The sequence below is a fragment of the Leptosomus discolor genome, chromosome 26 (assembly GCF_034619465.1).
Source record: "Leptosomus discolor isolate bLepDis1 chromosome 26, bLepDis1.hap2, whole genome shotgun sequence".
NCBI classification, from domain to species: Eukaryota; Metazoa; Chordata; class Aves; order Leptosomiformes; family Leptosomidae; genus Leptosomus; species Leptosomus discolor.
In genome coordinates this window covers 4,866,419-4,889,480 of record NC_141416.1, presented here as the reverse complement: position 1 = coordinate 4,889,480, position 23,062 = coordinate 4,866,419, and positions in this window count along the sequence as shown.

The following is a 23,062-nucleotide window of genomic DNA, read 5'->3' as shown; positions in this document are numbered from 1 at the left end:
TTTACCTCTAGATATCTGGCTTTACGTCTAGATGTTGGGCTTTACCTCTAGATTTTGGACTTTACGTCTAGAAGTTAGGCTTTGGATCTAGAAGTTGGGCTTTACATCTAGAAGTTGGGCTTTACGTCTCGATATTGGACTTTACCTCTAGATTTTGGGTTTTAAATCTATATATTTGGCTTTTCCTCTAGATGTTGGGCTTTACCCCTAGATATCTGGCTTTACCTCTAGATGATGGGCTTTACCTCTAGATTTTGGGTTTTCCATCTGGATTTTTGGCTTCTCTCTAGAATCTGGGCTTTACCTCCAGACGTTGGGCTTTACCTCTAGATGTTGGGTTTTACCTCTAGATGTTGGTCTTTAAGTCTAGATATTGGACTTTAACTCTAGATGTCGGGTTTTACATCTAGATGTTTTGCTTTACATTTAGATGTTGGGCTTTATCTCTAGATTTTGGGTTTTAAATCTATATATTTGGCTTTTCCTCTAGATGTTGGGCTTTACCTCTAGATATCTGGCTTTACGTCTAGATGTGTGGCTTTACCTCTAGATTTTGGACTTTACCTCTAGAAGTTGGGCTTTACATCTAGATTTTGGGCTTTACGTCTAGATATTGGGCTTTACCTCTAGATTTTGGGTTTTAAATCTATATATTTGGCTTTTCCTCTAGATGTTGGGCTTTACTCCTAGATATCTGGCTTTACCTCTAGATGTTGGGCTTTACCTCTAGATTTTGGGTTTTCCATCTGGATTTTTGGCTTCTCTCTAGAATCTGGGCTTTACCTCCAGACGTTGAGCTTTACCTCTAGATTTTGGGCTCTACCACTAGGTCGTGATCTTTACCTCTAGATTTTGGACTTTACCTCTAGATGTTGGGCTTTACCTCTAGATATCTGGCTTTACGTCTAGATGTTGGTCTTTACCTCTAGATTTTGGGCTCTACCACTAGGTCTTGGGCTTTACGTCTAGATTTTGGACTTTACCTCTAGAAGTTAGGCTTTAGATCTAGAAGTTGGGCTTTACATCTAGATTTTGAGCTTTACGTCTAGATATTGGGCTTTACCTCTAGATTTTGGGTTTTAAATCTATATATTTGGCTTTTCCTCTAGATGTTGGGCTTTACCTCTAGATATCTGGCTTTACGTCTAGATGTTGCGCTTTACTTCTAGATTTTGGGCTCTACCACTAGGTCTGGGGCTTTACCTCTAGATTTTGGACTTTACCACTAGAAGTTAGGCTTTAGATCTAGAAGTTGGGCTTTACATCTAGATTTTGGGCTTTACATCTAGATATTGGTCTTTACCTCTAGATTTTGTGTTTTAAATCTATATATTTGGCTTTTCCTCTAGATGTTGGGCTTTACCTCTAGATATCTGGCTTTACGTCTAGATGTTGGGCTTTACCTCTAGATTTTGGGCTCTACCACTAGGTCTTGGGCTTTTCCTCTAGATTTTGGACTTTACCACTAGAAGTTAGGCTTTAGATCTAGAAGTTGGGCTTTACATCTAGATCTTGGGCTTTACGTCTAGATATTGGTCTTTACCTCTAGATTTTGGGTTTTAAATCTATATATTTGGCTTTTCCTCTAGATGTTGGGCTTTACCTCTAGATATCTGGCTTTACGTCTAGATGTTGGGCTTTACCTCTAGATTTTGGACTTTACGTCTAGAAGTTAGGCTTTAGATCTAGAAGTTAGGCTTTACCTCTAGATTTTGGGTTTTAAATCTATATATTTGGCTTTTCCTCTAGATGTTGGGCTTTACCTCTAGATATCTGGCTTTACGTCTAGATGTTGGGCTTTAACACTAAATTTTGTGCTCTGCCACTAGGTCTTGGGCTTTACATCTACGTTTTGGGCTTTACGTCTAGATATTGGTCTTTACCTCTAGATTTTGGGTTTTAAATCTATATATTTGGCTTTTCCTCTAGATGTTGGGCTTTACCTCTAGATATCTGGCTTTACGTCTAGATGTTGGGCTTTACCTCTAGATTTTGGACTTTACGTCTAGAAGTTAGGCTTTGGATCTAGAAGTTGGTCTTTACATCTAGAAGTTGGGCTTTACGTCTCGATATTGGACTTTACCTCTAGATTTTGGGATTTAAATCTATATATTTGACTTTAACTCTAGATGTTGGGCTTTACCCCTAGATATCTGGCTTTACCTCTAGATGATGGGCTTTAGCTCTAGATTTTGGGTTTTCCATCTGGATTTTTGGCTTCTCTCTAGAATCTGGGCTTTACCTCCAGACGTTGGGCTTTACCTCTAGATGTTGGGTTTTACCTCTAGATGTTGGTCTTTAAGTCTAGATATTGGACTTTAACTCTAGATGTCGGGTTTTACATCTAGATGTTTTGCTTTACATTTAGATGTTGGGCTTTATCTCTACATTTTGGGTTTTAAATCTATATATTTGGCTTTTCCTCTAGATGTTGGGCTTTACCTCTAGATATCTGGCTTTACGTCTAGATGTGTGGCTTTACCTCTAGATTTTGGACTTTACCTCTAGAAGTTGGGCTTTACCTCTAGACTTTGGCTTTACCTCAAGAAGTTCAACTTTAACTCTGGATGTTGGGCTTTACCTCTAGATTTTGGGCTTTACGTCTAGATATTGGGCTTTACCTCTAGATTTTGGGTTTTAAATCTATATATTTGGCTTTTCCTCTAGATGTTGGGCTTTACTCCTAGATATCTGGCTTTACCTCTAGATGTTGGGCTCTACCTCTAGATTTTGGGCCTTACCTCTAGAAGTTGAGGGTTACATCTATATGGTTGGCTTTAACTGTGGATGTCGGGCCTTAACACTTGATTTTGGAATTCACCTCTAGATGTTAGGCTTTACCTCTAGATTCTGGGCTTTACCTCTAGATGTTGGGATTACATCTAGACGTTGGACTTTATCTCTAGAATTTGGGCTATACCTCTATATGTTGGGCTTTACCTCTAGAGTTTGGGGTTTATATCTAGATGTTTGCCTTTACCTCTGTAAGTTATGCTTTACCTGCAGACTTTGGGCTGTAGGACTAGATGATGGGCTTTACCTCTAGAAGTTGGGCTTTACCTCTAGATTTTGGGTTTACCTCTAAATGATGCGCTTAAACTCTAAATATTGGGCTTTACCTCTAGATGTTGGGCTTTAGATTTAGAAGTTGGGCTTTACATCTATATTTTGGGCTTTAGATCTAGAAGTTCGGCTTTACATCTAGATTTTGGTCTTTACGTCTAGATATCGGGCTTTACCTCTAGATTTTGGGGTTTAAATCTATATATTTGGCTTTTCCTGTAGATGTTGGGCTTTACTTCTAGAGATATGTCTTTACGTCTAGATGTAGGACTTTACCCCTAGATTTTGGGCTCTACCACTAGGTCTTGGGCTTTACCTCTAGATTTTGGTCTTTACGTCTAGATATTGGGCTTTACCTCTAGATTTTGGGTTTTAAATCTATATATTTGGCTTTTCCTCTAGATGTTGGGCTTTACCTCTAGATATCTGGCTTTACGTCTAGATGTTGGGCTTTAACTCTAGATTTTGGACTCTACCACTAGGTCTTCGCTTTACATCTAGATTTTGGGCTTTACGTCTAGATATTGGTCTTTACCTCTAGATTTTGGGTTTTAAATCTATATATTTGGCTTTTCCTCTAGATGTTGGTCTTTACCTCTAGATATCTGGCTTTACGTCTAGATGTTGGGTTTTACCTCTAGATTTTGGACTTTACGTCTAGAAGTTAGGCTTTGGATCTAGAAGTTGGGTTTTACATCTAGAAGTTGGGCTTTACGTCTCGATATTGGACTTTACCTCTAGATTTTGGGTTTTAAATCTATATATTTGGCTTTTCCTCTAGATGTTGGGCTTTACTCCTAGATATCTGGCTTTACCTCCAGATGTTGGGCTTTACCTCTAGATTTTGGGTTTTCCATCTGGATTTTTGGCTTCTCTCTAGAATCTGGGCTTTACCTCCAGACGTTGAGCTTTACCTCTAGATTTTGGGCTCTACCACTAGGTCTTGATCTTTACCTCTAGATTTTGGACTTTACCTCTAGATGTTGGGCTTTACCTCTAGATATCTGGCTTTACGTCTAGATGTTGGTCTTTACCTCTAGATTTTGGGCTCTACCACTAGGTCTTGGGCTTTACGTCTAGATTTTGGACTTTACCTCTAGAAGTTAGGCTTTAGATCTAGAAGTTGGGCTTTACATCTAGATTTTGGGCTTTACGTCTAGATATTGGGCTATACCTCTAGATTTTGGGTTTTAAATCTATATATTTGGCTTTTCCTCTAGATGTTGGGCTTTACCCCTAGATATCTGGCTTTACGTCAAGATGTTGGGCTTTACCTCTAGATTTTGGGCTCTACCACTAGGTCTTGGGCTTTACGTCTAGATTTTGGACTTTACCTCTAGAAGTTAGGCTTTAGATCTAGAAGTTGGGCTTTACATCTAGATTTTGGGCTTTACGTCTAGATATTGGTCTTTACCTCTAGATTTTGTGTTTTAAATCTATATATTTGGCTTTTCCTCTAGATGTTGGGCTTTACCTCTAGATATCCGGCTTTATGTCTAGATGTTGGGCTTTACCTCTAGATTTTGGGCTCTACCACTAGGTCTTGGGCTTTACGTCTAGATTTTGGACTTTACCTCTAGAAGTTAGGCTTTAGATCTAGAAGTTGGGCTTTACATCTAGATTTTGGGCTTTACATCTAGATATTGGTCTTTACCTCTAGATTTTGTGTTTTAAATCTATATATTTGGCTTTTCCTCTAGATGTTGGGCTTTACCTCTAGATATCCGGCTTTACGTCTAGATGTTGGGCTTTACCTCTAGATTTTGGGCTCTACCACTAGGTCTTGGGCTTTTCCTCTAGATTTTGGACTTTACCACTAGAAGTTAGGCTTTAGATCTAGAAGTTGGGCTTTACATCTAGATCTTGGGCTTTACGTCTAGATATTGGTCTTTACCTCTAGATTTTGGGTTTTAAATCTATATATTTGGCTTTTCCTCTAGATGTTGGGCTTTACCTCTAGATATCTGGCTTTACGTCTAGATGTTGGGCTTTACCTCTAGATTTTGGACTTTACGTCTAGAAGTTAGGCTTTGGATCTAGAAGTTGGTCTTTACATCTAGAAGTTGGGCTTTACGTCTCGATATTGGACTTTACCTCTAGATTTTGGGATTTAAATCTATATATTTGACTTTTCCTCTAGATGTTGGGCTTTACCCCTAGATATCTGGCTTTACCTCTAGATGATGGGCTTTACCTCTAGATTTTGGGTTTTCCATCTGGATTTTTGGCTTCTCTCTAGAATCTGGGCTTTACCTCCAGACGTTGGGCTTTACCTCTAGATGTTGGGTTTTACCTCTAGATGTTGGTCTTTAAGTCTAGATATTGGAGTTTAACTCTAGATGTCGGGTGTTACATCTAGATGTTTTGCTTTACATTTAGATGTTGGGCTTTATCTCTAGATTTTGTGTTTTAAATCTATATATTTGGCTTTTCCTCTAGATGTTGGGCTTTACCTCTAGATATCCGGCTTTACGTCTAGATGTTGGGCTTTACCTCTAGATTTTGGGCTCTACCACTAGGTCTTGGGCTTTTCCTCTAGATTTTGGACTTTACCACTAGAAGTTAGGCTTTAGATCTAGAAGTTGGGCTTTACATCTAGATCTTGGGCTTTACGTCTAGATATTGGTCTTTACCACTAGATTTTGGGTTTTAAATCTATATATTTGGCTTTTCCTCTAGATGTTGGGCTTTACCTCTAGATATCTGGCTTTACGTCTAGATATTGGTCTTTACCTCTAGATTTTGGGTTTTAAATCTATATATTTGGCTTTTCCTCTAGATGTTGGGCTTTACCTCTAGATATCTGGCTTTACGTCTAGATGTTGGGCTTTACCTCTAGATTTTGGACTTTACGTCTAGAAGTTAGGCTTTGGATCTAGAAGTTGGTCTTTACATCTAGAAGTTGGGCTTTACGTCTCGATATTGGACTTTACCTCTAGATTTTGGGATTTAAATCTATATATTTGACTTTTCCTCTAGATGTTGGGCTTTACCCCTAGATATCTGGCTTTACCTCTAGATGATGGGCTTTACCTCTAGATTTTGGGTTTTCCATCTGGATTTTTGGCTTCTCTCTAGAATCTGGGCTTTACCTCCAGACGTTGGGCTTTACCTCTAGATGTTGGGTTTTACCTCTAGATGTTGGTCTTTAAGTCTAGATATTGGAGTTTAACTCTAGATGTCGGGTGTTACATCTAGATGTTTTGCTTTACATTTAGATGTTGGGCTTTATCTCTAGATTTTGGGTTTTAAATCTATATATTTGGCTTTTCCTCTAGATGTTGGGCTTTACCTCTAGATATCTGGCTTTACGTCTAGATGTGTGGCTTTTATATCTAGATTATGGACTTTACCTCCAGAAGTTGGGCTTTACCTCTAGACTTTGGCTTTACCTCAAGAAGTTCAACTTTAACTCTGGATGTTGGGCTTTACCTCTAGATTTTGGGCTTTATGTCTAGATATTGGGCTTTACCTCTAGATTTTGGGTTTTAAATCTATATATTTGGCTTTTCCTCTAGATGTTGGGCTTTACTCCTAGATATCTGGCTTTACCTCTAGATGTTGGCCTCTACCTCTAGATTTTGGGCCTTACCTCTAGAAGTTGAGGGTTACATCTATATGGTTGGCTTTAACTGTAGATGTCGGGCCTTAACACTTGATTTTGGAATTCACCTCTAGATGTTAGGCTTTACCTCTAGATTCTGGGCTTTACCTCTAGATGTTGGGATTACATCTAGACGTTGGACTTTATCTCTAGAATTTGGGCTATACCTCTATATGTTGGGCTTTACCTCTAGAGTTTGGGTTTTATATCTAGATGTTTGCCTTTACCTCTGTAAGTTATGCTTTACCTGCAGACATTGGGCTGTAGGACTAGATGATGGCTTTACCTCTAGAAGTTGGGCTTTACCTCTAGATTTTGGGTTTACGTCTAAATGATGCGCTTAAACTCTAAATATTGGGCTTTACCTCTAGATGTTGGGCTTTAGATTTAGAAGTTGGGCTTTACATCTATATTTTGGGCTTTAGATCTAGAAGTTGGGCTTTACATCTAGATTTTGGTCTTTACGTCTAGATATCAGGCTTTACCTCTAGATTTTGGGGTTTAAATCTATATATTTGGCTTTTCCTGTAGATGTTGGGCTTTACCACTAGATATCTGGCTTTACCTCAAGATGTTGGACTTTACCCCTAGATTTTGGGCTCTACCACTAGGTCTTGGGCTTTACCTCTAGATTTTGGTTTTTACCTCTAGATTTTGGGCTTTACCTCTAGATTTTGGGGTTTAAATCTATATATTTGGCTTTTCCTCTAGATGTTGGGCTTTACCTCTAGATATCTGGCTTTACGTCTAGATGTTGGGCTTTAACTCTAGATTTTGGACTCTACCACTAGGTCTTCGGCTTTACATCTAGATTTTGGGCTTTACGTCTAGATATTGGTCTTTACCTCTAGATTTTGGGTTTTAAATCTATATATTTGTCTTTTCCTCTAGATGTTGGTCTTTACCTCTAGATATCTGGCTTTACGTCTAGATGTTGGGTTTTACCTCTAGATTTTGGACTTTACATCTAGAAGTTAGGCTTTGGATCTAGAAGTTGGGCTTTACATCTAGAAGTTGGGCTTTACGTCTCGATATTGGACTTTACCTCTAGATTTTGGTCTTTACGTCTAGATATTGGGCTTTACCTCTAGATTTTGGGGTTTAAATATATATATTTGACTTTTCCTCTAGATGTTGGGCTTTACCCCTAGATATCTGGCTTTACCTCTAGATGATGGGCTTTACCTCTAGATTTTGGGTTTTCCATCTGGATTTTTGGCTTCTCTCTAGAATCTGGGCTTTACCTCTAGATGTTGGGTTTTACCTCTAGATGTTGGTCTTTAAGTCTAGATATTGGAGTTTAACTCTAGATGTCGGGTTTTACATCTAGATGTTTTGCTTTACATTTAGATGTTGGGCTTTATCTCCAGATTTTGGGTTTTAAATCTATATATTTGGCTTTTCCTCTAGATGTTGGGCTTTACCTCTAGATATCTGGCTTTACGTCTAGATGTGTGCCTTTACCTCTAGATTTTGGACTTTACCTCTAGAAGTTGGGCTTTACCTCTAGACTTTGGCTTTACCTCAAGAAGTTCAACTTTAACTCTGGATGTTGGGCTTTACCTCTAGATTTTGGGCTTTACGTCTAGATATTGGGCTTTACCTCTAGATTTTGGGTTTTAAATCTATATATTTGGCTTTTCCTCTAGATGTTGGGCTTTACTCCTAGATATCTGGCTTTACCTCTAGATGTTGGGCTTTACCTCTAGATTTTGGGTTTTCCATCTGGATTTTTGGCTTCTCTCTAGAATCTGGGCTTTACCTCCAGACGTTGGGCTTTACCTCTAGATTCTGGGCTCTACCACTAGGTCTTGATCTTTACCTCTAGATTTTGGACTTTACCTCTAGATGTTGGGCTTTACCCCTAGATATCTGGCTTTACGTCTAGATGTTGGTCTTTACCTATAGATTTTGGGCTCTACCACTAGGTCTTGGGCTTTACCTCTAGATTTTGGACTTTACCTCTAGAAGTTGGGCTTTACCTCTAGACTTTGGCTTTACCTCAAGAAGTTCAACTTTAACTCTGGATGTTTGGCTTTACCTCTAGATTTTGGTCTTTACGTCTAGATATTGGGCTTTACCTCTAGATTTTGGGTTTTAAATCTATATATTTGGCTTTTCCTCTAGATGTTGACCTTTACCTCTAGATATCCGGCTTTACGTCTAGATGTTGGGCTTTACCTCTAGATTTTGGGCTCTACCACTAGGTCTTGGGCTTTTCCTCTAGATTTTGGACTTTACCACTAGAAGTTAGGCTTTAGATCTAGAAGTTGGGCTTTACATCTAGATTTTGGGCTTTACGTCTAGATATTGGTCTTTACCTCTAGATTTTCGGTTTTAAATCTATATATTTGGCTTTTTCCTCTAGATGTTGGGCTTTACCTCTAGATATCTGGCTTTACGTCTAGATGTTGGGCTTTACCTCTAGATTTTGGGCTCTACCTCTAGATCTTGGGCTTTACCTCTAGATTTTGGACTTTACGTCTAGAAGTTAGGCTTTAGATCTAGAAGTTGGGCTTTACCTCTAGATTTTGGGTTTTAAATCTATATATTTGGCTTTTCCTCTAGATGTTGGGCTTTACCTCTAGATATCTGGCTTTACGTCTAGATGTTGGGCTTTAACTCTAGATTTTGGGCTCTACCACTAGGTCTTGGGCTTTACATCTAGAATTTGGGCTTTACTTCTAGATATTGGTCTTTACCTCTAGATTTTGGGTTTTAAATCTATATATTTGGCTTTTCCTCTAGATGTTGGGCTTTACCTCTAGATATCTGGCTTTACGTCTAGATGTTGGGCTTTACCTCTAGATTTTGGACTTTACGTCTAGATAACGGGCTGTACCTCTAGATTTTGGGGTTTAAATCTATATATTTGGCTTTTCCTGTAGATGTTGGGCTTTACTTCTAGAGATATGTCTTTACGTCTAGATGTAGGACTTTACCCCTAGATTTTGGGCTCTACCACTAGGTCTTGGGCTTTACCTCTAGATTTTGGTCTTTACGTCTAGATATTGGGCTTTACCTCTAGATTTTGGGTTTTAAATCTATATATTTGGCTTTTCCTCTAGATGTTGGTCTTTACCTCTAGATATCTGGCTTTACGTCTAGATGTTGGGCTTTAACTCTAGATTTTGGACTTTACATCTAGAAGTTAGGCTTTGGATCTAGAAGTTGGGCTTTACATCTAGAAGTTGGGCTTTACGTCTCGATATTGGACTTTACCTCTAGATTTTGGTCTTTACGTCTAGATATTGGGCTTTACCTCTAGATTTTGGGGTTTAAATATATATATTTGACTTTTCCTCTAGATGTTGGGCTTTACCCCTAGATATCTGGCTTTACCTCTAGATGATGGGCTTTACCTCTAGATTTTGGGTTTTCCATCTGGATTTTTGGCTTCTCTCTAGAATCTGGGCTTTACCTCTAGATGTTGGGTTTTACCTCTAGATGTTGGTCTTTAAGTCTAGATATTGGAGTTTAACTCTAGATGTCGGGTTTTACATCTAGATGTTTTGCTTTACATTTAGATGTTGGGCTTTATCTCCAGATTTTGGGTTTTAAATCTATATATTTGGCTTTTCCTCTAGATGTTGGGCTTTACCTCTAGATATCTGGCTTTACGTCTAGATGTGTGCCTTTACCTCTAGATTTTGGACTTTACCTCTAGAAGTTGGGCTTTACCTCTAGACTTTGGCTTTACCTCAAGAAGTTCAACTTTAACTCTGGATGTTGGGCTTTACCTCTAGATTTTGGGCTTTACGTCTAGATATTGGGCTTTACCTCTAGATTTTGGGTTTTAAATCTATATATTTGGCTTTTCCTCTAGATGTTGGGCTTTACTCCTAGATATCTGGCTTTACCTCTAGATGTTGGGCTTTACCTCTAGATTTTGGGTTTTCCATCTGGATTTTTGGCTTCTCTCTAGAATCTGGGCTTTACCTCCAGACGTTGGGCTTTACCTCTAGATTCTGGGCTCTACCACTAGGTCTTGATCTTTACCTCTAGATTTTGGACTTTACCTCTAGATGTTGGGCTTTACCCCTAGATATCTGGCTTTACGTCTAGATGTTGGTCTTTACCTATAGATTTTGGGCTCTACCACTAGGTCTTGGGCTTTACCTCTAGATTTTGGACTTTACCTCTAGAAGTTGGGCTTTACCTCTAGACTTTGGCTTTACCTCAAGAAGTTCAACTTTAACTCTGGATGTTTGGCTTTACCTCTAGATTTTGGTCTTTACGTCTAGATATTGGGCTTTACCTCTAGATTTTGGGTTTTAAATCTATATATTTGGCTTTTCCTCTAGATGTTGACCTTTACCTCTAGATATCCGGCTTTACGTCTAGATGTTGGGCTTTACCTCTAGATTTTGGGCTCTACCACTAGGTCTTGGGCTTTTCCTCTAGATTTTGGACTTTACCACTAGAAGTTAGGCTTTAGATCTAGAAGTTGGGCTTTACATCTAGATTTTGGGCTTTACGTCTAGATATTGGTCTTTACCTCTAGATTTTCGGTTTTAAATCTATATATTTGGCTTTTTCCTCTAGATGTTGGGCTTTACCTCTAGATATCTGGCTTTACGTCTAGATGTTGGGCTTTACCTCTAGATTTTGGGCTCTACCTCTAGATCTTGGGCTTTACCTCTAGATTTTGGACTTTACGTCTAGAAGTTAGGCTTTAGATCTAGAAGTTGGGCTTTACCTCTAGATTTTGGGTTTTAAATCTATATATTTGGCTTTTCCTCTAGATGTTGGGCTTTACCTCTAGATATCTGGCTTTACGTCTAGATGTTGGGCTTTAACTCTAGATTTTGGGCTCTACCACTAGGTCTTGGGCTTTACATCTAGAATTTGGGCTTTACTTCTAGATATTGGTCTTTACCTCTAGATTTTGGGTTTTAAATCTATATATTTGGCTTTTCCTCTAGATGTTGGGCTTTACCTCTAGATATCTGGCTTTACGTCTAGATGTTGGGCTTTACCTCTAGATTTTGGACTTTACGTCTAGATAACGGGCTGTACCTCTAGATTTTGGGGTTTAAATCTATATATTTGGCTTTTCCTGTAGATGTTGGGCTTTACTTCTAGAGATATGTCTTTACGTCTAGATGTAGGACTTTACCCCTAGATTTTGGGCTCTACCACTAGGTCTTGGGCTTTACCTCTAGATTTTGGTCTTTACGTCTAGATATTGGGCTTTACCTCTAGATTTTGGGTTTTAAATCTATATATTTGGCTTTTCCTCTAGATGTTGGGCTTTACCTCTAGATATCTGGCTTTACGTCTAGATGTTGGGCTTTAACTCTAGATTTTGGACTCTACCACTAGGTCTTCGCTTTACATCTAGATTTTGGGCTTTACGTCTAGATATTGGTCTTTACCTCTAGATTTTGGGTTTTAAATCTATATATTTGGCTTTTCCTCTAGATGTTGGTCTTTACCTCTAGATATCTGGCTTTACGTCTAGATGTTGGGTTTTACCTCTAGATTTTGGACTTTACGTCTAGAAGTTAGGCTTTGGATCTAGAAGTTGGGCTTTACATCTAGAAGTTGGGCTTTACGTCTCGATATTGGACTTTACCTCTAGATTTTGGGTTTTAAATCTATATATTTGGCTTTTCCTCTAGATGTTGGGCTTTACTCCTAGATATCTGGCTTTACCTCCAGATGTTGGGCTTTACCTCTAGATTTTGGGTTTTCCATCTGGATTTTTGGCTTCTCTCTAGAATCTGGGCTTTACCTCCAGACGTTGAGCTTTACCTCTAGATTTTGGGCTCTACCACTAGGTCTTGATCTTTACCTCTAGATTTTGGACTTTACCTCTAGATGTTGGGCTTTACCTCTAGATATCTGGCTTTACGTCTAGATGTTGGTCTTTACCTCTAGATTTTGGGCTCTACCACTAGGTCTTGGGCTTTACGTCTAGATTTTGGACTTTACCTCTAGAAGTTAGGCTTTAGATCTAGAAGTTGGGCTTTACATCTAGATTTTGGGCTTTACGTCTAGATATTGGGCTATACCTCTAGATTTTGGGTTTTAAATCTATATATTTGGCTTTTCCTCTAGATGTTGGGCTTTACCCCTAGATATCTGGCTTTACGTCAAGATGTTGGGCTTTACCTCTAGATTTTGGGCTCTACCACTAGGTCTTGGGCTTTACGTCTAGATTTTGGACTTTACCTCTAGAAGTTAGGCTTTAGATCTAGAAGTTGGGCTTTACATCTAGATTTTGGGCTTTACGTCTAGATATTGGTCTTTACCTCTAGATTTTGTGTTTTAAATCTATATATTTGGCTTTTCCTCTAGATGTTGGGCTTTACCTCTAGATATCCGGCTTTATGTCTAGATGTTGGGCTTTACCTCTAGATTTTGGGCTCTACCACTAGGTCTTGGGCTTTACGTCTAGATTTTGGACTTTACCTCTAGAAGTTAGGCTTTAGATCTAGAAGTTGGGCTTTACATCTAGATTTTGGGCTTTACATCTAGATATTGGTCTTTACCTCTAGATTTTGTGTTTTAAATCTATATATTTGGCTTTTCCTCTAGATGTTGGGCTTTACCTCTAGATATCCGGCTTTACGTCTAGATGTTGGGCTTTACCTCTAGATTTTGGGCTCTACCACTAGGTCTTGGGCTTTTCCTCTAGATTTTGGACTTTACCACTAGAAATTAGGCTTTAGATCTAGAAGTTGGGCTTTACATCTAGATCTTGGGCTTTACGTCTAGATATTGGTCTTTACCTCTAGATTTTGGGTTTTAAATCTATATATTTGGCTTTTCCTCTAGATGTTGGGCTTTACCTCTAGATATCTGGCTTTACGTCTAGATATTGGTCTTTACCTCTAGATTTTGGGTTTTAAATCTATATATTTGGCTTTTCCTCTAGATGTTGGGCTTTACCTCTAGATATCTGGCTTTACGTCTAGATGTTGGGCTTTACCTCTAGATTTTGGACTTTACGTCTAGAAGTTAGGCTTTGGATCTAGAAGTTGGTCTTTACATCTAGAAGTTGGGCTTTACGTCTCGATATTGGACTTTACCTCTAGATTTTGGGATTTAAATCTATATATTTGACTTTTCCTCTAGATGTTGGGCTTTACCCCTAGATATCTGGCTTTACCTCTAGATGATGGGCTTTACCTCTAGATTTTGGGTTTTCCATCTGGATTTTTGGCTTCTCTCTAGAATCTGGGCTTTACCTCCAGACGTTGGGCTTTACCTCTAGATGTTGGGTTTTACCTCTAGATGTTGGTCTTTAAGTCTAGATATTGGAGTTTAACTCTAGATGTCGGGTGTTACATCTAGATGTTTTGCTTTACATTTAGATGTTGGGCTTTATCTCTAGATTTTGTGTTTTAAATCTATATATTTGGCTTTTCCTCTAGATGTTGGGCTTTACCTCTAGATATCCGGCTTTACGTCTAGATGTTGGGCTTTACCTCTAGATTTTGGGCTCTACCACTAGGTCTTGGGCTTTTCCTCTAGATTTTGGACTTTACCACTAGAAGTTAGGCTTTAGATCTAGAAGTTGGGCTTTACATCTAGATCTTGGGCTTTACGTCTAGATATTGGTCTTTACCTCTAGATTTTGGGTTTTAAATCTATATATTTGGCTTTTCCTCTAGATGTTGGGCTTTACCTCTAGATATCTGGCTTTACGTCTAGATATTGGTCTTTACCTCTAGATTTTGGGTTTTAAATCTATATATTTGGCTTTTCCTCTAGATGTTGGGCTTTACCTCTAGATATCTGGCTTTACGTCTAGATGTTGGGCTTTACCTCTAGATTTTGGACTTTACGTCTAGAAGTTAGGCTTTGGATCTAGAAGTTGGTCTTTACATCTAGAAGTTGGGCTTTACGTCTCGATATTGGACTTTACCTCTAGATTTTGGGATTTAAATCTATATATTTGACTTTTCCTCTAGATGTTGGGCTTTACCCCTAGATATCTGGCTTTACCTCTAGATGATGGGCTTTACCTCTAGATTTTGGGTTTTCCATCTGGATTTTTGGCTTCTCTCTAGAATCTGGGCTTTACCTCCAGACGTTGGGCTTTACCTCTAGATGTTGGGTTTTACCTCTAGATGTTGGTCTTTAAGTCTAGATATTGGAGTTTAACTCTAGATGTCGGGTGTTACATCTAGATGTTTTGCTTTACATTTAGATGTTGGGCTTTATCTCTAGATTTTGGGTTTTAAATCTATATATTTGGCTTTTCCTCTAGATGTTGGGCTTTACCTCTAGATATCTGGCTTTACGTCTAGATGTGTGGCTTTTATATCTAGATTATGGACTTTACCTCCAGAAGTTGGGCTTTACCTCTAGACTTTGGCTTTACCTCAAGAAGTTCAACTTTAACTCTGGATGTTGGGCTTTACCTCTAGATTTTGGGCTTTATGTCTAGATATTGGGCTTTACCTCTAGATTTTGGGTTTTAAATCTATATATTTGGCTTTTCCTCTAGATGTTGGGCTTTACTCCTAGATATCTGGCTTTACCTCTAGATGTTGGCCTCTACCTCTAGATTTTGGGCCTTACCTCTAGAAGTTGAGGGTTACATCTATATGGTTGGCTTTAACTGTAGATGTCGGGCCTTAACACTTGATTTTGGAATTCACCTCTAGATGTTAGGCTTTACCTCTAGATTCTGGGCTTTACCTCTAGATGTTGGGATTACATCTAGACGTTGGACTTTATCTCTAGAATTTGGGCTATACCTCTATATGTTGGGCTTTACCTCTAGAGTTTGGGTTTTATATCTAGATGTTTGCCTTTACCTCTGTAAGTTATGCTTTACCTGCAGACATTGGGCTGTAGGACTAGATGATGGCTTTACCTCTAGAAGTTGGGCTTTACCTCTAGATTTTGGGTTTACCTCTAAATGATGCGCTTAAACTCTAAATATTGGGCTTTACCTCTAGATGTTGGGCTTTAGATTTAGAAGTTGGGCTTTACATCTATATTTTGGGCTTTAGATCTAGAAGTTGGGCTTTACATCTAGATTTTGGTCTTTACGTCTAGATATCAGGCTTTACCTCTAGATTTTGGGGTTTAAATCTATATATTTGGCTTTTCCTGTAGATGTTGGGCTTTACCACTAGATATCTGGCTTTACCTCAAGATGTTGGACTTTACCCCTAGATTTTGGGCTCTACCACTAGGTCTTGGGCTTTACCTCTAGATTTTGGTCTTTACGTCTAGATATTGGGCTTTACCTCTAGATTTTGGGGTTTAAATCTATATATTTGGCTTTTCCTCTAGATGTTGGGCTTTACCTCTAGATATCTGGCTTTACGTCTAGATGTTGGGCTTTAACTCTAGATTTTGGACTCTACCACTAGGTCTTCGGCTTTACATCTAGATTTTGGGCTTTACGTCTAGATATTGGTCTTTACCTCTAGATTTTGGGTTTTAAATCTATATATTTGTCTTTTCCTCTAGATGTTGGTCTTTACCTCTAGATATCTGGCTTTACGTCTAGATGTTGGGTTTTACCTCTAGATTTTGGACTTTACATCTAGAAGTTAGGCTTTGGATCTAGAAGTTGGGCTTTACATCTAGAAGTTGGGCTTTACGTCTCGATATTGGACTTTACCTCTAGATTTTGGTCTTTACGTCTAGATATTGGGCTTTACCTCTAGATTTTGGGGTTTAAATATATATATTTGACTTTTCCTCTAGATGTTGGGCTTTACCCCTAGATATCTGGCTTTACCTCTAGATGATGGGCTTTACCTCTAGATTTTGGGTTTTCCATCTGGATTTTTGGCTTCTCTCTAGAATCTGGGCTTTACCTCTAGATGTTGGGTTTTACCTCTAGATGTTGGTCTTTAAGTCTAGATATTGGAGTTTAACTCTAGATGTCGGGTTTTACATCTAGATGTTTTGCTTTACATTTAGATGTTGGGCTTTATCTCCAGATTTTGGGTTTTAAATCTATATATTTGGCTTTTCCTCTAGATGTTGGGCTTTACCTCTAGATATCTGGCTTTACGTCTAGATGTGTGCCTTTACCTCTAGATTTTGGACTTTACCTCTAGAAGTTGGGCTTTACCTCTAGACTTTGGCTTTACCTCAAGAAGTTCAACTTTAACTCTGGATGTTGGGCTTTACCTCTAGATTTTGGGCTTTACGTCTAGATATTGGGCTTTACCTCTAGATTTTGGGTTTTAAATCTATATATTTGGCTTTTCCTCTAGATGTTGGGCTTTACTCCTAGATATCTGGCTTTACCTCTAGATGTTGGGCTTTACCTCTAGATTTTGGGTTTTCCATCTGGATTTTTGGCTTCTCTCTAGAATCTGGGCTTTACCTCCAGACGTTGGGCTTTACCTCTAGATTCTGGGCTCTACCACTAGGTCTTGATATTTACCTCTAGATTTTGGACTTTACCTCTAGATGTTGGGCTTTACCCCTAGATATCTGGCTTTACGTCTAGATGTTGGTCTTTACCTATAGATTTTGGGCTCTACCACTAGGTCTTGGGCTTTTCCTCTAGATTTTGGACTTTACCACTAGAAGTTAGGCTTTAGATCTAGAAGTTGGGCTTTACATCTAGATTTTGGGCTTTACGTCTAGATATTGGTCTTTACCTCTAGATTTTCGGTTTTAAATCTATATATTTGGCTTTTTCCTCTAGATGTTGGGCTTTACCTCTAGATATCTGGCTTTACGTCTAGATGTTGGGCTTTACCTCTAGATTTTGGGCTCTACCTCTAGATCTTGGGCTTTACCTCTAGATTTTGGACTTTACGTCTAGAAGTTAGGCTTTAGATCTAGAAGTTGGGCTTTACCTCTAGATTTTGGGTTTTAAATCTATATATTTGGCTTTCCTCTAGATGTTGGGCTTTACCTCTAGATATCTGGCTTTACGTCTAGATGTTGGGCTTTAACTCTAGATTTTGGGCTCTACCACTAGGTCTTGGGCTTTACCTCTAGAATTTGGGCTTTACTTCTAGATATTGGTCTTTACCTCTAGATTTTGGGTTTTAAATCTATATATTTGGCTTTTCCTCTAGATGTTGGGCTTTACCTCTAGATATCTGGCTTTACGTCTAGATGTTGGGCTTTACCTCTAGATTTTGGACTTTACGTCTAGAAGTTAGGCTTTGGATCTAGAAGTTGGGCTTTACATCTAGAAGTTGGGCTTTACGTCTCGATATTGGACTTTACCTCTAGATTCCGGGATTTAAATCTATATATTTGACTTTTCCTCTAGATGTTGGGCTTTACCCCTAGATATCTGGCTTTACCTCTAGATGATGGGCTTTACCTCTAGATTTTGGGTTTTCCATCTGGATTTTTGGCTTCTCTCTAGAATCTGGGCTTTACCTCCAGACGTTGGGCTTTACCTCTAGATGTTGGGTTTTACCTCTAGATGTTGGTCTTTAAGTCTAGATATTGGACTTTAACTCTAGATGTCGGGTTTTACATCTAGATGTTTTGCTTTACATTTAGATGTTGGGCTTTATCTCCAGATTTTGGGTTTTAAATCTATATATTTGGCTTTTCCTCTAGATGTTGGGCTTTACCTCTAGATATCTGGCTTTACGTCTAGATGTGTGCCTTTACCTCTAGATTTTGGACTTTACCTCTAGAAGTTGGGCTTTACCTCTAGACTTTGGCTTTACCTCAAGAAGTTCAACTTTAACTCTGGATGTTGGGCTTTACCTCTAGATTTTGGGCTTTACGTCTAGATATTGGGCTTTACCTCTAGATTTTGGGTTTTAAATCTATATATTTGGCTTTTCCTCTAGATGTTGGGCTTTACTCCTAGATATCTGGCTTTACCTCTAGATGTTGGGCTTTACCTCTAGATTTTGGGTTTTCCATCTGGATTTTTGGCTTCTCTCTAGAATCTGGGCTTTACCTCCAGACGTTGAGCTTTACCTCTAGATTTTGGGCTCTACCACTAGGTCTTGATCTTTACCTCTAGATTTTGGACTTTACCTCTAGATGTTGGGATTTCCCTCTAGATATCTGGCTTTACGTCTAGATGTTGGTCTTTACCTCTAGATTTTGGGCTCTACCACTAGGTCTTGGGCTTTACGTCTAGATTTTGGACTTTACCTCTAGAAGTTAGGCTTTAGATCTAGAAGTTGGGCTTTACATCTAGATTTTGGGCTTTACGTCTAGATATTGGGCTTTACCTCTAGATTTTGGGTTTTAAATCTATATATTTGGCTTTTCCTCTAGATGTTGGGCTTTACCCCTAGATATCTGGCTTTACGTCAAGATGTTGGGCTTTACCTCTAGATTTTGGTCTCTACCACTAGGTCTTGGGCTTTTCCTCTAGATTTTGGACTTTACCACTAGAAGTTAGGCTTTAGACCTAGAAGTTAGGCTTTACCTCTAGATTTTGGGTTTTAAATCTATATATTTGGCTTTTCCTCTAGATGTTGGGCTTTACCTCTAGATATCTGGCTTTACGTCTAGATGTTGGGCTTTAACTCTAGATTTTGGGCTCTACCACAAGGTCTTGGGCTTTACATCTACATTTTGGGCTTTACGTCTAGATATTGGTCTTTACCTCTAGATTTTGGGTTTTAAATCTATATATTTGGCTTTTCCTCTAGATGTTGGGCTTTACCTCTAGATATCTGGCTTTACGTCTAGATGTTGGGCTTTACCTCTAGATTTTGGACTTTACGTCTAGAAGTTAGGCTTTGGATCTAGAAGTTGAGCTTTACATCTAGAAGTTGGGCTTTACGTCTCGATATTGGACTTTACCTCTAGATTTTGGGATTTAAATCTATATATTTGACTTTTCCTCTAGATGTTGGGCTTTACCCCTAGATATCTGGCTTTACCTCTAGATGATGGGCTTTACCTCTAGATTTTGGGTTTTCCATCTGGATTTTTGGCTTCTCTCTAGAATCTGGGCTTTACCTCCAGACGTTGGGCTTTACCTCTAGATGTTGGGTTTTACCTCTAGATGTTGGTCTTTAAGTCTAGATATTGGACTTTAACTCTAGATGTCGGGTTTTACATCTAGATGTTTTGCTTTACATTTAGATGTTGGGCTTTATCTCTAGATTTTGGGTTTTAAATCTATATATTTGGCTTTTCCTCTAGATGTTGGGCTTTACCTCTAGATATCTGGCTTTACGTCTAGATGTGTGGCTTTAACTCTAGATTTTGGACTTTACCTCTAGAAGTTGGGCTTTACCTCTAGACTTTGGCTTTACCTCAAGAAGTTCAACTTTAACTCTGGATGTTGGGCTTTACCTCTAGATTTTGGGCTTTACGTCTAGATATTGGGCTTTACCTCTAGATTTTGGGTTTTAAATCTATATATTTGGCTTTTCCTCTAGATGTTGGGCTTTACTCCTAGATATCTGGCTTTACCTCTACATGTTGGGCTTTACCTCTAGATTTTGGGTTTTCCATCTGGATTTTTGGCTTCTCTCTAGAATCTGGGCTTTACCTCCAGACGTTGAGCTTTACCTCTAGATTTTGGGCTCTACCACTAGGTCTTGATCTTTACCTCTAGATTTTGGACTTTACCTCTAGATATTGGGATTTCCCTCTAGATATCTGGCTTTACGTCTAGATGTTGGTCTTTACCTCTAGATTTTGGGCTCTACCACTAGGTCTTGGGCTTTACGTCTAGATTTTGGACTTTACCTCTAGAAGTTAGGCTTTAGATCTAGAAGTTGGGCTTTACATCTAGATTTTGGGCTTTACGTCTAGATATTGGGCTATACCTCTAGATTTTGGGTTTTAAATCTATATATTTGGCTTTTCCTCTAGATGTTGGGCTTTACCTCTAGATATCTGGCTTTACGTCTAGATGTTGGGCTTTACCTCTAGATTTTGGGCTCTACCACTAGATCTTGGGCTTTACCTCTAGATTTTGGACTTTATGTCTAGAAGTTAAGCTTTAGATCTAGAAGTTAGGCTTTACCTCTAGATTTTGGGTTTTAAATCTATATATTTGGCTTTTCCTCTAGATGTTGGGCTTTACCTCTAGATATCTGGCTTTACGTCTACATGTTGGGCTTTAACTCTAAATTTTGGGCTCTACCACAAGGTCTTGGGCTTTACATCTACATTTTGGGCTTTACGTCTAGATATTGGTCTTTACCTCTAGATTTTGGGTTTTAAATCTCTATATTTGGCTTTTCCTCTAGATGTTGGGCTTTACCTCTAGATATCTGGCTTTACGTCTAGATGTTGGGCTTTACCTCTAGATTTTGGACTTTACGTCTAGAAGTTAGGCTTTGGATCTAGAAGTTGGTCTTTACATCTAGAAGTTGGGCTTTACGTCTCGATATTGGACTTTACCTCTAGATTTTGGGATTTAAATCTATATATTTGACTTTTCCTCTAGATGTTGGGCTTTACCCCTAGATATCTGGCTTTACCTCTAGATGATGGGCTTTACCTCTAGATTTTGGGTTTTCCTTCTGGATTTTTGGCTTCTCTCTAGAATCTGGGCTTTACCTCCATACGTTGGGCTTTACCTCTAGATGTTGGGTTTTACCTCTAGATGTTGGTCTTTAAGTCTAGATATTAGAGTTTAACTCTAGATGTCGGGTTTTACATCTAGATGTTTTGCTTTACATTTAGATGTTGGGCTTTATCTCTAGATTTTGGGTTTTAAATCTATATATTTGGCTTTTCCTCTAGATGTTGGGCTTTACCTCTAGATATCTGGCTTTACGTCTAGATGTGTGGCTTTACCTCTAGATTTTGGACTTTACCTCTAGAAGTTGGGCTTTACCTCTAGACTTTGGCTTTACCTCAAGAAGTTCAACTTTAACTCTGGATGTTGGGCTTTACCTCTAGATTTTGGTCTTTACGTCTAGATATTGGGCTTTACCTCTAGATTTTGGGTTTTAAATCTATATATTTGGCTTTTCCTCTAGATGTTGGGGTTTACCTCTAGATATCCGGCTTTACATCTAGATGTTGGGCTTTACCTCTAGATTTTGGGCTCTACCATTAGGTCTTGGGCTTTTCCTCTAGATTTTGGACTTTACCACTAGAAGTTAGGCTTTAGATCTAGAAGTTGTGCTTTACATCTAGATTTTGGGCTTTACGTCTAGATATTGGTCTTTACCTCTAGATTTTGGGTTTTAAGTCTATATATTTGGCTTTTCATCTAGATGTTGGGCTTTACCTCTAGATATCTGGCTTTAAGTCGAGATGTTGGGCTTTACCTCTAGATTTTGGGCTCTACCACTAGATCTTGGGCTTTACCTCTAGATTTTGGACTTTACGTCTAGAAGTTAGGCTTTAGATCTAGAAGTTGGGCTTTACCTCTAGATTTTGGGTTTTAAATCTATATATTTGGCTTTTCCTCTAGATGTTGGACTTTACCTCTAGATATCTGGCTTTACGTCTAGATGTTGGGCTTTAACTCTAGATTTTGGGCTCTACCACTAGGTCTTGGGCTTTACATCTAGAATTTGGGCTTTACTTCTAGATATTGGTCTTTACCTCTAGATTTTGGGTTTTAAATCTATATATTTGGCTTTTCCTCTAGATGTTGGGCTTTACCTCTAGATATCTGGCTTTACGTCTAGATGTTGGGCTTTACCTCTAGATTTTGGACTTTACGTCTAGAAGTTAGGCTTTGGATCTAGAAGTTGGGCTTTACATCTAGAAGTTGGGCTTTACGTCTCGATATTGGACTTTACCTCTAGATTTTGGGTTTTAAATCTATATATTTGGCTTTTCCTCTAGATGTTGGGCTTTACCCCTAGATATCTGGCTTTACCTCTAGATGATGGGCTTTACCTCTAGATTTTGGGTTTTCCATCTGGATTTTTGGCTTCTCTCTAGAATCTGGGCTTTACCTCCAGACGTTGGGCTTTACCTCTAGATGTTGTGTTTTACCTCTAGATGTTGGTCTTTAAGTCTAGATATTGGAGTTTAACTCTAGATGTCGGGTGTTACATCTAGATGTTTTGCTTTACATTTAGATGTTGGGCTTTATCTCTAGATTTTGGGTTTTAAATCTATATATTTGGCTTTTCCTCTAGATGTTGGGCTTTACCTCTAGATTTTGAACTTTACGTCTAGATGTGTGGCTTTACCTCTAGACTTTGGCTTTACCTCAAGAAATTCAACTTTAACTCTGGATGTTGGGCTTTACATCTAGATATTGGGCTTTACCTCTAGATTTTGGGTTTTAAATCTATATATTTGGCTTTTCCTCTAGATGTTGGGCTTTACTCCTAGATATCTGGCTTTATCTCTAGATGTTGGGCTTTACCTCTAGATTTTGGGTTTTCCATCTGGATTTTTGGCTTCTCTCTAGAATCTGGGCTTTACCTCCAGACGTTGAGCTTTACCTCTAGATTTTGGGCTCTACCACTAGGTCTTGATCTTTACCTCTAGATTTTGGACTTTACCTCTAGATGTTGTGCTTTACCTCTAGATATCTGGCTT